At 36.7% G+C, this 13,327-nt stretch overlaps 1 non-coding gene across 1 annotated transcript; it reads left to right on the plus strand.

Moving 5' to 3' along the window:
- Positions 1-3,158: 3,158 nt before the first annotated feature.
- On the plus strand, positions 3,159-3,316 carry LOC121066700. The gene has a single exon (XR_005817921.1). It is a non-coding gene; the product is annotated as a U1 spliceosomal RNA (small nuclear RNA).
- The last annotated feature ends 10,011 nt before the right edge of the window (positions 3,317-13,327 follow it).

The following is a 13,327-nucleotide window of genomic DNA, read 5'->3' on the forward strand; positions in this document are numbered from 1 at the left end:
CCAGCAGCTTTACATATCATTAGTGTTGTGGTTTAACCTGTCCGGCAGCTAAGCACCACAGAGCCATTCGCTCACCCTCCCCCCTCCCTCTCTGGGATGGGGGAGAGAATCAGAAAAATGAAGCCTTTGGGTTGAGATAAAGACAGTTTATTAGGACAGAAAAGAAAGGAAAATAATAATAATAATGTCTGTTGTACTACTAATAGTAATGTGTACAGAACAAGTGATGCACAATGCAATCACTCACCACCTGCTGAGCCGATGCCCAGCCTATCCCCGAGCAGCCGGTCCCCCCACCCCAGCCAGCCATCCCATATTAATTGTTCAGCATGACGTCAGATGGTATGGAATACCCCTTTGGACAGTTTGGGTCAGCTGTCCTGGTACTGTCTCCTCCCAGCTCCTGCTGCACCCCCAGCTTGCCCACTGGCAGGACAGAGCGAGAAGCGGAAGAGTCCCTGGCTTAGTGTAAGCACTGATCTGCAACAACTAAAACATCAGTGTGTTATCAACATTATTCTCATCCTAAATCCAAAACACAGCACCATATGAGCTACCAGGAGGACAATTAACTCTATCTTAGCTGAAACTAGGACATTGGGAAAAAAAAAAAAAAAAAAAAAAAAAAAAAAAAAAAAAAAAAGAGGTCAACACACTTTTTACTGTTTGGGCTTTCTCATTCATACTCATAATTTACTACCCTCTCATCCTTTCTTTTTGGTCATTGCTGCTAAGAAAAAAACTTTCAGAAAGACTTTCTCTATCAAAAGTAAAAATAGACCACTTCTTTATACAGTTGCTTAAGCTGCTTTTGACTTAAATGGAATTTTGACCAAAAATAGTGTGTATTGGATATATCTCATATCTGTTCAGAGGGAGAAATCATTTTGGTGGGAGAAGGATATAATTCATGTTTCTTTCCTCACACCAAGGAAGCCCTTACTAATACGTTATAGTGAATTATCAGAGTTGCATTAAATAATATAATAGAAATGAACTGATGATAGACTCTTATGACTCTAGGATTCCACAGTTCCGGAGGTGATCTCTGTGGAATCATGAACTGGAAGTGTATGCAAACTATATACAGTGACTGTAACAAGTTAATTTATTATATGTTTCTCTAGGATGAAGGCCCGTTCTGTGATGCCTTATCTCCTGGTCTGCTTCTCCAAAATGTCAGTGAATTGGAAGATAACAATTTAGAGAAAACACGCTGTAGTATTTCCATATTCCTTCTATGTGTGGCGAAAATTTGATCAAACCTGCCAAAAAATAAAACTTGACTTGGAGATATCTGAGTTGTTTATGTTCTAGGCATAACTATTTAAATTTGGCCAACTCTATAACTGAAATGAAATTGTCTCATCTGATCAAAGAGAAAAAAATGCTCTAGCAAGGTGTAATTTTCCAGTTTAATTTCTCTTTTTACTTTAATGTCTTATGCTTACGTTTTGTGATCAAACTATTAATTGCAAATAAACACAGGTAGCCAAAAAAAAAAAAAATCAAATATAACCCCGTTTCCTCCTCAAAATTCATCTTTTCTCATTTAGAAAAATGAATTTAAATTTAGCCTCATTTTTAGAAAAATGTCAGAATATTTTTAGTTGTTTAAAATTCTTCTCAGTAGAAGTTCGACTGTTACCAAAAAAAATGTTTGTTTTTTTTTTTCTTGCTTAGATCTTATTTCTCAAAAGAATTAAGTAATGTATCTATATAGATATGTACCTAATCTATATCTGTATGGTCCTTCCCTAAGTAAGGCAGTAGATTTTCCTAAAACATCTGCGACCTAATGTTCTTGAAAAGCAAATCTCAAAGATGAAAAAAAGTTAAACAGTTCTTTGGTATCTAAATGTTTATAGTGTACGTAATAATTTGTGCTGGGAATTGTAAATTAACCCTTGATAGAGTAGACACGTGCAGAAAAGTATCATAATCCCATTTCTGACCCTTGTGAAAATTCATCATTCCTTGTTAGAATTGCCAATTTTTACTACCATCATAATTACACTGAAATAATCTCTCATTAGGCCTCTTGGCATTCATTATTCTCAGTGTATCATGTTCAAGCTGTGGCTCTCTAAGCTTTTGTCATGGCCATGACATATCTATTATGATTTAGAGAGTTCAGACACTTCTGAATATAATGCTTGGTGGCTTTCACGTTTTCATTACTAAATATTTGGAAGACTTTGATTGAACAAGATGGGTAAGTTTGACATGTTTATTGATCCACATCAGATGTAATGATCTTGACCTTCAGATTCATAACTAAGATTTCTTTCAGATGCCAGATTTTTCTTTATCAAACAGCTACTATGAGTGTGTGGATTTGAAAATATTTCAATCCATCTGACCTTTTGATCAGAGAGGATAATTGTGCAGTAGAATGCTTCTATTTTACTTTTTAAGATACTTTGCAAAAGATATGTGACTGACGTATTCTAGGAACTTACGAGGAATTCACTTAGAGGATCACAGTTCTCTTGTAATACAAAATTATCTGATATGCATAAATGTTTGGAAAGATTTTTCATTATTTTAACACACATACCTGAAACTAACAAGTTGTAATTATAATAATAAATTTTACAATGTACAGCAAAGCAACTGCTTTATAAAACTTAACTTATATGTGCATGCAATAAAGTGTCTTCAAAATCACGTGCAAAAACAACTGTGCCAGTTCTCTGTCACCTGCACAGAAGTGTTTCCTGATGTTAGAAGGAACCTCCTGTGTTCTAGTCTGTGCCCATTGCCTCCTGTCCCAGCACTGGGCACCACCATAAAGAGCCTGACTCCATCCTCTTTGCATCCTCTCTTCACGTATTTATATACATGGATGAGATCCCACCCGAGCCTTCTCTTCTCCAGACTGAACAGTCCCAGCTCTCTCAGCCTTTCCTCACAGGAAAGATGCACCAGACACTTGATCATCTTTGTGGCCCTACATTGGACTCTTTCCAGTATGTCCATATCTCTCTTGTGCTGGGAGACACAGAAACTGGAGACAGTACTCCAGGTGCAGCCTCACCAAAGCCGAATAGAGTATTAGTAAGTTATAAACAAATTAGGAATTATTATACTACAAATACTATGTATATAAAGTATAATAAATATAAGTATAATAATAAGTTATAATAAGTATGTAAATACTTACCTGGCAGGGAGACACCATGATCACACAGGTAGTTTTCCTAGGGTGAGGATCATCCCCTGCATTCCGGGTGTGCTGAGCCCCACGATTTCCCCAAATGCAGGAAACTCGACTGCATAACTTGTGGTAGTGGGGGACTGCATTGGGCTACAAAGCTGGTGAAGGGCCTGGAACACAAGTCCTGTGAGGAGCGGCTAAGGGAACTGGGGTTGTTTAGCCTGGAGGAGAGGAGGCTCAGGGGAGAACTTACTGCTCTCTACAACTACCTGAAAGGAAGGTGTGGGGAGCTGGGTGTTGGCCTCTTCTCACAGAAAACTGGTGACAGGACTAGAGCGAATGGCCTCAAGTTGCGCCAGGGGACGTTTAGGTTGGAAATTAGGAGACATTTCTTCTCAGAAAGAGTAGTCAGGCATTGGAATGGATTGTCCAGGGAGGTGGTGGAGTCACCGTCCCTGGGGGTATTTAAGGAACCGTTGGACCTGGTGCTTAGGGGCATGGTTTAGTGGGTGACATTGGTGGTAGAGGGATGATTGGACCAGATGATCTTTGAGGTCTTTTCCAACCTTAATGATTCTATGATTCTATTATTCTATTATTTGTTAGTAAATTATATCCCTTTTTTTGTGTGTGATGCTCTCCACTGCATGCCTGACATACTGTATCTAAATCTAACTGTTCTTTAAGTGTAATAGCAACATAACTATTACTTCAAATAAAAATTAAAAAAAGTAAAAAAAAAAAAGTTTATTTGTTTAGCTTATGTCCAAGTTGTATATGCACTTCAAAAGCACTGAAAATAAGTAATTGCTGAATCTCTTTTGAAAATACAAATATACGGTCAAATAATGATTGCAATGTTTAGTTTCCCTACAAGAATCCTGGAGGTTAGGATTTCTAAAAAAACCTTTTAACTTCATAAAGTTATCCTTACTGAGGACTGATCAATCTAATGCTTTTTGACAGAAAGTAAAACTTCAACATTTTTAAGAAAAAGTAAAACCTAAAAGAAATAGTAGAAAGATCATGCAATAAATTTAAAAAGAAATTGCAAGTTAAAAATACTTGCACAATTTTACTTCTGCACTTTAGGGCACATACTATCATTTTCCACAGGATTGTTATACTTTTGTGTAGTCACCTTTATGGATACAAAATTGATGAAAAAGCTCATCATCCTGATGTGGTTGTATTTTTTGCTGCTGTGTTGACCAAGTTATTTTTAACCTCCTCTGTATCATCGTGCGTCATCTGTTTCCCAAGCTCATCAGAGCATATTCACCTAAAAAAAAGTTATCTGACATTCTACTTACATGGGGATTGCTGATACACTTGATTGTTCCTGCCCTTCTCTTTTTGTGATATTTTACACTAAAGATCTTAATTTCTAAGGCACTGAAGTGCTTTGTGATGCAGTGTATGTCAGTATGTCCCTTTCTAGATGAGATATTTATTAAATGGCTCACTGTAATCACAGCTGGGTGGATCTGATGGGTCAGGAGGTCTTTCTGAGTGCTATAGTCCTAAAAGTAAATGTGATTACATAAGGTGGGAAGTAGTAAAAGATATTTAATTACTAAATCACATAACCTATTATTCATGAAGACAGTGATGCATCATGAAAAAGGCAGTGAAGCACATTGCTTTTATCCTCTCTTTTCAGTAAGCAAGGGCATCCACATCATTCCTCTGTAGGCTGTTTATACTGTCAGTGGGGATTGCTCTCATGAGTGTAGTACAAATGAGATTTTTACTTATTCTTCGGAACAAGACTATGGTCTAAAATACATTGCCATACTTGTTGAAGCAGGCATTTACATTCTTCTTAAGCATTTTTTTTTCTGAAACTGATGTTTTAGTTTATTAAAAGGCATCCTCTTCTGCTGATTGTTTTTTTCATTCAGGCTATCTCCACTGCACTGGGGTTGCAGGCTGATGACTGCCTAGGTCTTGGCCTGGAGTTAAGCTAGTTGAAGGCGACATGGAAAACTACTGGACCTGAGAAACTCCTGGACGTAATAACATGGATGCATGAGAACCCAATAAAAGTTACAGAAGTGCTATAAGGGATGGGTGGATTTCACAGGTGTTTCAGGTGCAGATATGTAAGAAACAGTCAGACTTCACAAGAGGAGAGTACAGAGGGCTTTTGGGAAGAGGAATCTTCCAAATCTTCCGACGCTTAGGAAATCTTGGAAGCCATATCACCAATACCATATGTGTTGAAATCAGGTATAACGGTATCAGAACTATCAAATTAAGGTTCAGATGTACCAAAAACAGGACTTATGGGGGGGGGGGGGGGGGGGGGATATTTAGGGGAAGGTTGTTTATTTGTTAGGGGATAGGGTGGTAAAAAGAAAAAAAAATAGGAGAGGAAAAAGGGAATAGAAAGTATCAGCAGAGAATGTTATTGGAGCTATCTAGGTAGACCAGCCAGGCCATCTTGGTGCTTGATTACCATAGCTGGGCAAAGCAGAACCGTTGTTCTCACCCCAGAAAATATTTTGAGCCTGCCTCTATCCTTAGGTGAACCTAGGTGGTCCACTGCCTTCACATACTATCAAGAGAATGCCCAGGATGGACAGATCAAGCCTCCTAGTGTGAACTTGCCAGCACCCCTCCTGGGCCTCATGGCACCAGCACCTTCCCCACAGCTTCCCAGAACACTTCCAGTCTGGCTGTAAGAGATACATGATTAAAAGCCTGGAAGAAAATATGGGGGAGAAGTATTATCACGTGGCCTTAGAGCAGTTTCAGATGGGCACGCTTTTGCAGGTAAGAAGACACTAACACTGGGTTGGCTCCTAGAGAGCAACAATGGGAAGATGGGAAATTTACTTGATATTACTTATTTAAACCTGTCTTCTAGATCGTTTCTGGTAGTTTGCAATCCAAGCACAATGAAAAATTTTCAGACTTCACAAAGAAGTTTCTAAACAATGTCACTGAGTTTCAGACTATCGATTCATTATTTTCAAGAAGGCTTTATTGAAAACACTAGTCTATTTCACAGTAGTCTATGCATTGGACAGATCCACAGATTTGAGATGAGATCTTTTATTTCTTATTCCTTGCAGCCTCCTCTTCTACCTAACAAAAATATTAAAATGAGCATGAAAATTTCTCTCTTGATAATCTGTTAAGGGTTTTTCCAAATGTCAAGCTGGTTTGGTTCACTAGAGAAGATATACAGTAACAAACCATAAAAAAAAGATAACTTAGAAGGTGAAAATGTATTAAAATACCTTAATTTGAAGATGAAGTTAAAGCAAACAAGAACTAATATTATGGAAGTGTATTGAAAATACAAGCTTACAAATTCTAAAAATTATATATGGTTCATTCCAGTAAACTATGGTTGAGACAAGTGATTAAAAAGAATTGTCTCACCTGTCCACTAATGAAAGCAAACATCAAGGTAAATTAGATTTTTGTGCGTGTTTTTCCAGTGTAATGGCGAAATGCAGCTGGGCTGCTTTTAATCTGACTGCTCTGAAAGCATTGCAAGTAACATAGTTAGATGCAAGCAGGACTAATGTAGCTGGTGTCTAGCCTGAAGTCAGTGGAGCGTGGCTGTCCTTCTCCAGGGCCAGATGTCAAAACAGGAAAACATTTTGTGAACAGGTGAAGGTAAAATGCAATAATCTGTTCTCAGGGTAGCAGTATCAGGGACAGGGACATGGCATGATTTCTGAAGTGAGGAATATTTTTACTTAGATATCATACTCTGCTTTTCAGTGCTGACACTAAGTACCTTTTCCACAGAGTCCTTTATGGTTGCCTGAGTATGAAATGAATATATTCATTTTTCAGCAGTCTCATTCAGTTTCATGATGATCTGGATAACACACTCCTAATTAATTAACTTCAGAAGTAAGGTATAATTCTCTGAGCAATTATTTAATTTCTGCCCACACAAACTGACTTTAGCTAACATCGCACACATTTTCCTACAAAGTTAGCTGTGCTTCAAATAAACAACATTCACTTACGCACTGCACGGCTTTTTTGTTTCCCTCCCTACACATACTAAAATAGAGTTTAAATAGTACTGGATCTATCTTCACAGAATACATTTGGTAGAATGAGCACATAAGTACACAGCGTATACATAATATGGAGAAAATTCTGTCAAATACAGGTTGATACCTTTGCTATGTATATTGGAGAAGATGATTACAGTGATTTAATTAATACGTGAAATCATTTATTTGCATCTATTCTTTTACATTTACCTTTTTAACATTGACACTTAAAATTTATACTGTACATTTTAGCAGGGTTTCTTTGGAACAATAGGATGTAATAGAGCAGAACACGATGAAAACAACTGTGCTACCTCTACCATTTACAAACAATGAAACCTTTACAAATGCTATTCTAATTACATGACCAAGGGACCTTTATGTATTTTCAATATTGCTGCCTGAATTGGAAAGCAATCATTCATAGTAGTAATCAATCTGCTTCAATGCTTCCTCATGTTTCGAGCTTCTCATAACAAGAACCTTCTTGTTTTACAATGCGAGAAAAATTAAACTTTTCTCTATTTGCTTTGTAAATACTTTCTTTACTTGGAACACAGGTACCAAATACCTACATATCAGTGCTTGGAGATATATAAAAACTTCAATTATACTTATCATTTCTTGTTTGGTTTTGTTTGGCTGCTTGCTGAGGAATGGATCGTCTATTTTTATTTTTTTTCCCTTAGCCTATTTTTAAGAAACAAATTTATGTCATCTTCTCAAAGGAAAAACTTATGTCATGAACTCTTCAAGGGCTGATGGGCTAACTCTTCTACTTGTGCTGGTAAACAAAACACATATACATGTAAAAATATTTTTTTCCAATGTTCTTTGGTTGTCCCAGTATAAAATATGTCCCAGACTGTAAAATATGGTTTTATCTTCTTCTTCCCTTTTCGTTCCAATTTATGTTGTCTCATAATATCACAGAATCACAGAATCATCTAGGTTGGAAGAGACCTCCAAGATCATCTAGTCCAACCTCTGTCCTAACACTAACAAGACCTCCACTAAACCATATCATTAAGGACTACATCTAAACGTCTTTTAAAGACCTCCAGGGATGGTGACTCAACCACTTCCCTGGGCAGCCCATTCCAATGCCTAACAACCCTTTCAGTAAAGAACTTCTTCCTAATATCCAACCTAAACCTCCCCTGGTGCAACTTGAGCCCATTCCCCCTTGTCCTGCCACAAGGCACGTGGGAGAATAGACCACCCCCCACCTCTCTACAGCCTCCTTTAAGGTACATATAGAGAGAGCGATGAGGTCTCCCCTGAGCCTCCTCTTCTCCAGGCTAAACAACCCCAGCTCCCTCAGCTGCTCCTTGTAAGACTTGTTCTCCAGACCCCACACCAGCTTTGTTCCCTTCTCTGGACTCTCTCGAGCACCTCCATGTCCTTCTTGTAGCGAGGGGCCCAAAACTGAACACAGTACTCGAGGTGCGGCCTCACCAGAGCTGAGTACAGGGGGACAATCACCTCCCTAGACCTGCTGGCCACGCTACTTCTTATACAAGCCAGGATGCTGTTGGCCTTCTTGGCCACCTGAGCACACTGCTGGCTCATATTCAGCTGCCTATCAACCAGTATTCCCAGGTCCTTCTCGGCCACTCAGCTTTCCAACCACTCATCTCCCAGCCTGTAGCACTGCTTGGGGTTGTTGCGCCCCAGGTGCAGGACCCGGCACTTGGCCTTGTTGAACTTCATACAGTTGACCTCAGCCCATCGGTCCAGCCTATCCAGATCAAATATAGATATATATCAGTCTTTCAAATAGATATCATTTAGCAAGGCAAAGATATGCCATCAGCAGATTAACAAGGATTATTATTAAAAAAAAAAAAAAAAAGTGTGTATGTCTTACATGGAAATGCATGATTTATATCAAGAGTTCCAGTAAAATTCTAGGGAGTCTTGTAATTTGCCTTTCACTGAAGTGAGCATAACATAGTATTCAGCTCTTCACTGGGGTTTGCTTGTAAGTAGAATTGTAGAATTTCAAGATTTTTTATTTACTGCTGAATGTTTGCTTTATTTGTTATTTTCCCACAAGTAAATAGTCTCCAGAAGTTAATCATACCTTGGGTTTCAGCTCCAATTAGGATAATTTAGAAAAACTTAAAGCATCAATGTGCCCCATTAGAGTAAAGACATTATTCCAGATGAACTTCTCCTAGAGGTTTTCTAGCAGAATACTAACAAGAGAATATTAGGATAACTGGGGAGTATTTTCTCTGTGTCAGATGAAATAATGAGTCAGAAAAAAATGTTACTTTAGGGAAAAATGTGTCTCAACTTTTCACACAGCATGCTGTTGCCAATTAGCATTCCCATTCTTTTCCAGTATTGTCAATAGATTTTTTCAAACCTGCTGTCAATAGATTTTCAAATGTATCAGACAAGTAGAATAAAACTTTTTTCCACATGTATATACTGAATTGATTTATTCAAAATTTTCACAATTTATCTGTTCTAATCTCTTTAGAGATCATCTCTTTTGTCATCTCTTTTGAATTCTAAATTTATTGATGCAAATTTTCATGATAAAATATGTTAATCTGTAAGTTTGCACATTTTTTTTTTCTTTTTCCTCTTTGATAAACCAATTTAATTCAGAGCATATATGCTTATGAAGCCCTAACTCCAAAATGGCAACACTAGCTAACATCTTGGAACTCACAAATTCTGTGCTAAGAAGCCTGAAACATCCCTTGTTTTGCCAACAGAAAAATGCTTGCACTACACATTTCTGAAATAACTTAGGAAGGAGAGGATAGCAATGGGAATAATAATTCTTTCAAAAATTGAGATAATTACTTTTTTAAAACCTTCAATTTTTCAAATGAATTCAAGAAACTTCATATCTTTTATTGGTTTTAAATATAACTATTGAAAATATAGAGAAAAGTGTAAGTAAGTTTAATACTAACTTCATCTTAATTCACAAGTTTTCAACTTGACCATCCACAGGCATTTAGAAGGAAAAAGTGCCAGAAGGTGCCAGATGTTTTAAAGAGATCTTTATATTTAAAACAAATAAAAGTTGCTAAGGATCAGAGCACAACTTTGGTAACAAAAAGTCTGTACTTGTGTAAACATTTTTTTGTTGTTGTTGATAAAAGCTTATGCATTTCAATTGAGACAAAAAGATGGGGAACTCTACATGAAATTGTAAATGTCATTTCTCTTGTCCGTATTTGTGTTAAAAAAATAATAATAAAAAATAAATAAATGTAGTTTTCTAAATATTTTAACTAGGACAGGCTGAAAAGGACAATTAACTAGGACAGGTTGCTTCTTGAATTAGATAAAGTCACAATGTCTTTGACACCTTCCTCCAGTCTAAGCCACTTGCATGAAGAACTGAAATTGAGAGAGCTGATGAAGATCGTATCTTAAAAAATTGATTTTTGATAGTTATGTAAGATATGTTAATATGTTAATACATTTCCTTAACATGTTGGATGATTACTCTCATAGGATCACACTGGGATCCTGTGTTGCTTTGACCTCAAATATAGCAATTACCCTCTTTCTTACTTTATTTCTCTGCTTTTTTCTTTCTGGTAATTGATTAGATGAGAAAACTGATATTTCTTTGCTTGCTATCAGCCACGGATCTCAGAACATAATTCCAAACACAGGGGAATAAATAGAAGAATGGAAGGCATCATTTATTGGCCAAAGGGGATGAGTGGATGGGAGTTTAAAAAAAAAAAAAAAAAAAGGATGTTTATTGATTAACTTAAGATATAAAATGTAAGCTATTTCAGACAGAAATATATCATTCTTTGGAGGTTTCTGCCTTTCCTCATGAGATGTAAAGGTAGTCTCAAATACAAGGTTAATCTTGGTGCTTAAGTAAAAGTCAGTGAGATGGATCCAATTCTAAATTAGTGAATGTAAACCACTGATCCCAATGTTCTTCAGCTGGCTTCACTGCATTTGAAGTTGACAAACTGAACAGTGTTTGTATACCACGTAACAATTTTTTGATCATTATGGTTGCTATGGAAACTTAGCTCAATTTTTATCAATATGAACTCAAATAATTGAATTGTGATTAATCACAGTAGGAGACATAAGAGCTCGCACCACATCCTTATACTTCAAAGCAAGCAACTATGCATGCCAGAACAGGACCTCAGGGTGCACCCATTGCTCCCATCAAGGTACAGCTGAACAGGAGTAAAGGCTACAAAGGCAATGAATTTCAGTTGGTACACGCTATCAATGAAGTACTGTGATGCCTTCTTTTGCCCACTGTGCTTCACTGCAGGGTGAAAATCATACTTCTGAAGCCTTGCAACTTGCTGTAGGTACCCAGATACAGCTGCACTGTTATCCATTGTGCCATCTTGCCCCTAAATGTAATGTTGACTGAATGTAATTTTGCGAGATTTAATTTGCATAATTAGCTCTAATTATCAAATAAGCAGGTGCATAAATTCAATGTAAAAGAAAGAAAAGAAATGTTAAACAATTATAATATTTTGTATCTGTGAAAATGCACAACTTTTCAAGCTAGATGTTAAAGAATCCAGTGGAGTTAATTAATGATTTAGAACTGAATATAATCAAGAAAGAGTAATATCACTAACAATTAAAAAGCTTTTGGTTCTGCAGTAGTAGAATATGTTGTAAAGTTTCTCAAAGGAGCACAATAAAGACAAGAGATTATGAAGTATTTGCCTTGGGATGATAATGTTTCCAGGTACAAAGGAATTAATACTTCAATACACAGCTCAGCTGCAGTACAGTGTTCAGTTATGGTCTTCTTACTTACAAAGGGAAACAACATATACAGAGTAGACTCAGAAAGAGACAGTGTGAATCACTCAATTATATCTCCATACGTTTATGAAGAGTAAAAATGTATCAGTTTCAAACACAACAATGGATACCAGAAAAAAGGAGAGAAGAGAAGTCAGAAAATGGTAAATTCCTTTATCATTTATTTTGGGAGACCAAAAAGGTGCAGTTAATCTGGCACTACTGTGTGTAATTCACCGGAATAATTCCTTGCCATGAAATGGCACTGGGACTAAGTTTTTCGTAGAAAGTGGTGATGTTTCCATGCTTGGAGAGTACTTGTAATTAAATTGTAGGCAGAATTCTGAAGATGAAAGTTTGTAAACTGACTCTTCAGGACCAAAGGTGCTTTTATCACATGCCAGTTTTTCCAGACTCTTTTTTTTTTTCTTTATATTTCACACTGGTCAATACCAAACACAGCTTTACTAGATTACGGTTGGTGGTATAGTTAATCGGTAATGGTTTACAACCACTTCTCTAACTCCTTTATGATCATCTCAAATCACAACAATCCCTATGATATTGTAATTATGTATTAAATTAATCTTCAACAATCACGTGAAGAAAATAGATAAATGAACATAGACAACATGATTGCATACAACCTTTCTTCTTAGGAAACCAGGATAAAAATAAACTCACATTATTATAACACCCAGTAGACCTTCAGAGTTGCTCACAAGAAAGCTCCCATAATTGCAGTACTATATTCCTAAGGCTGTTTGAAGATATATAATGGTTGTAACTGTTATTCTTGTCTGACTACGGGTAAAATTGCTGCATGTCACTCATACCTAATGGCTGTTTACCAATTATTATTGTTAAATATATGCTACAAACTGACAGTCACTGGAAGAAAACGAAGGGCAAGACAAAGCAAAAATCTCAATATTCACTTAGGGCTGTCTTCACTGAGATCTGTTGGTACACAACTCCAGTTTACTCAGCTGGGAACACAATGAGGCCTTATAAGCTGTATAGGTACAGTTCAACCCAAAAGAACTGAACTCTTGCAGGAAAGCTCTCATAAGACAAGTCACTTGAAATTATTTCATGATGTGGTCTTTTGAGAATCAAGCAAATACTTGATTCTGAAGTACATCAGGAAAGCTGAAGCCTTTCTGGTCATTTAATAGAATACAAAAAGTCATTAAAATAAACTACACTCCTCAAATTAATTTATTCATAGTCTGAAGTGGCTTACTTCAATGACTTCAATTTTTAAAATTCATCTTTGCTGCATTCCAATTGTTATTTTCAGTAAACAGATTGGCACTTATATAGACTCAAAAGAACATTTTCCTGTAAAAATAACCCA

The sequence above is a fragment of the Cygnus olor genome, chromosome 2, assembly GCF_009769625.2.
Source record: "Cygnus olor isolate bCygOlo1 chromosome 2, bCygOlo1.pri.v2, whole genome shotgun sequence".
Taxonomy (NCBI): Eukaryota; Metazoa; Chordata; class Aves; order Anseriformes; family Anatidae; genus Cygnus; species Cygnus olor.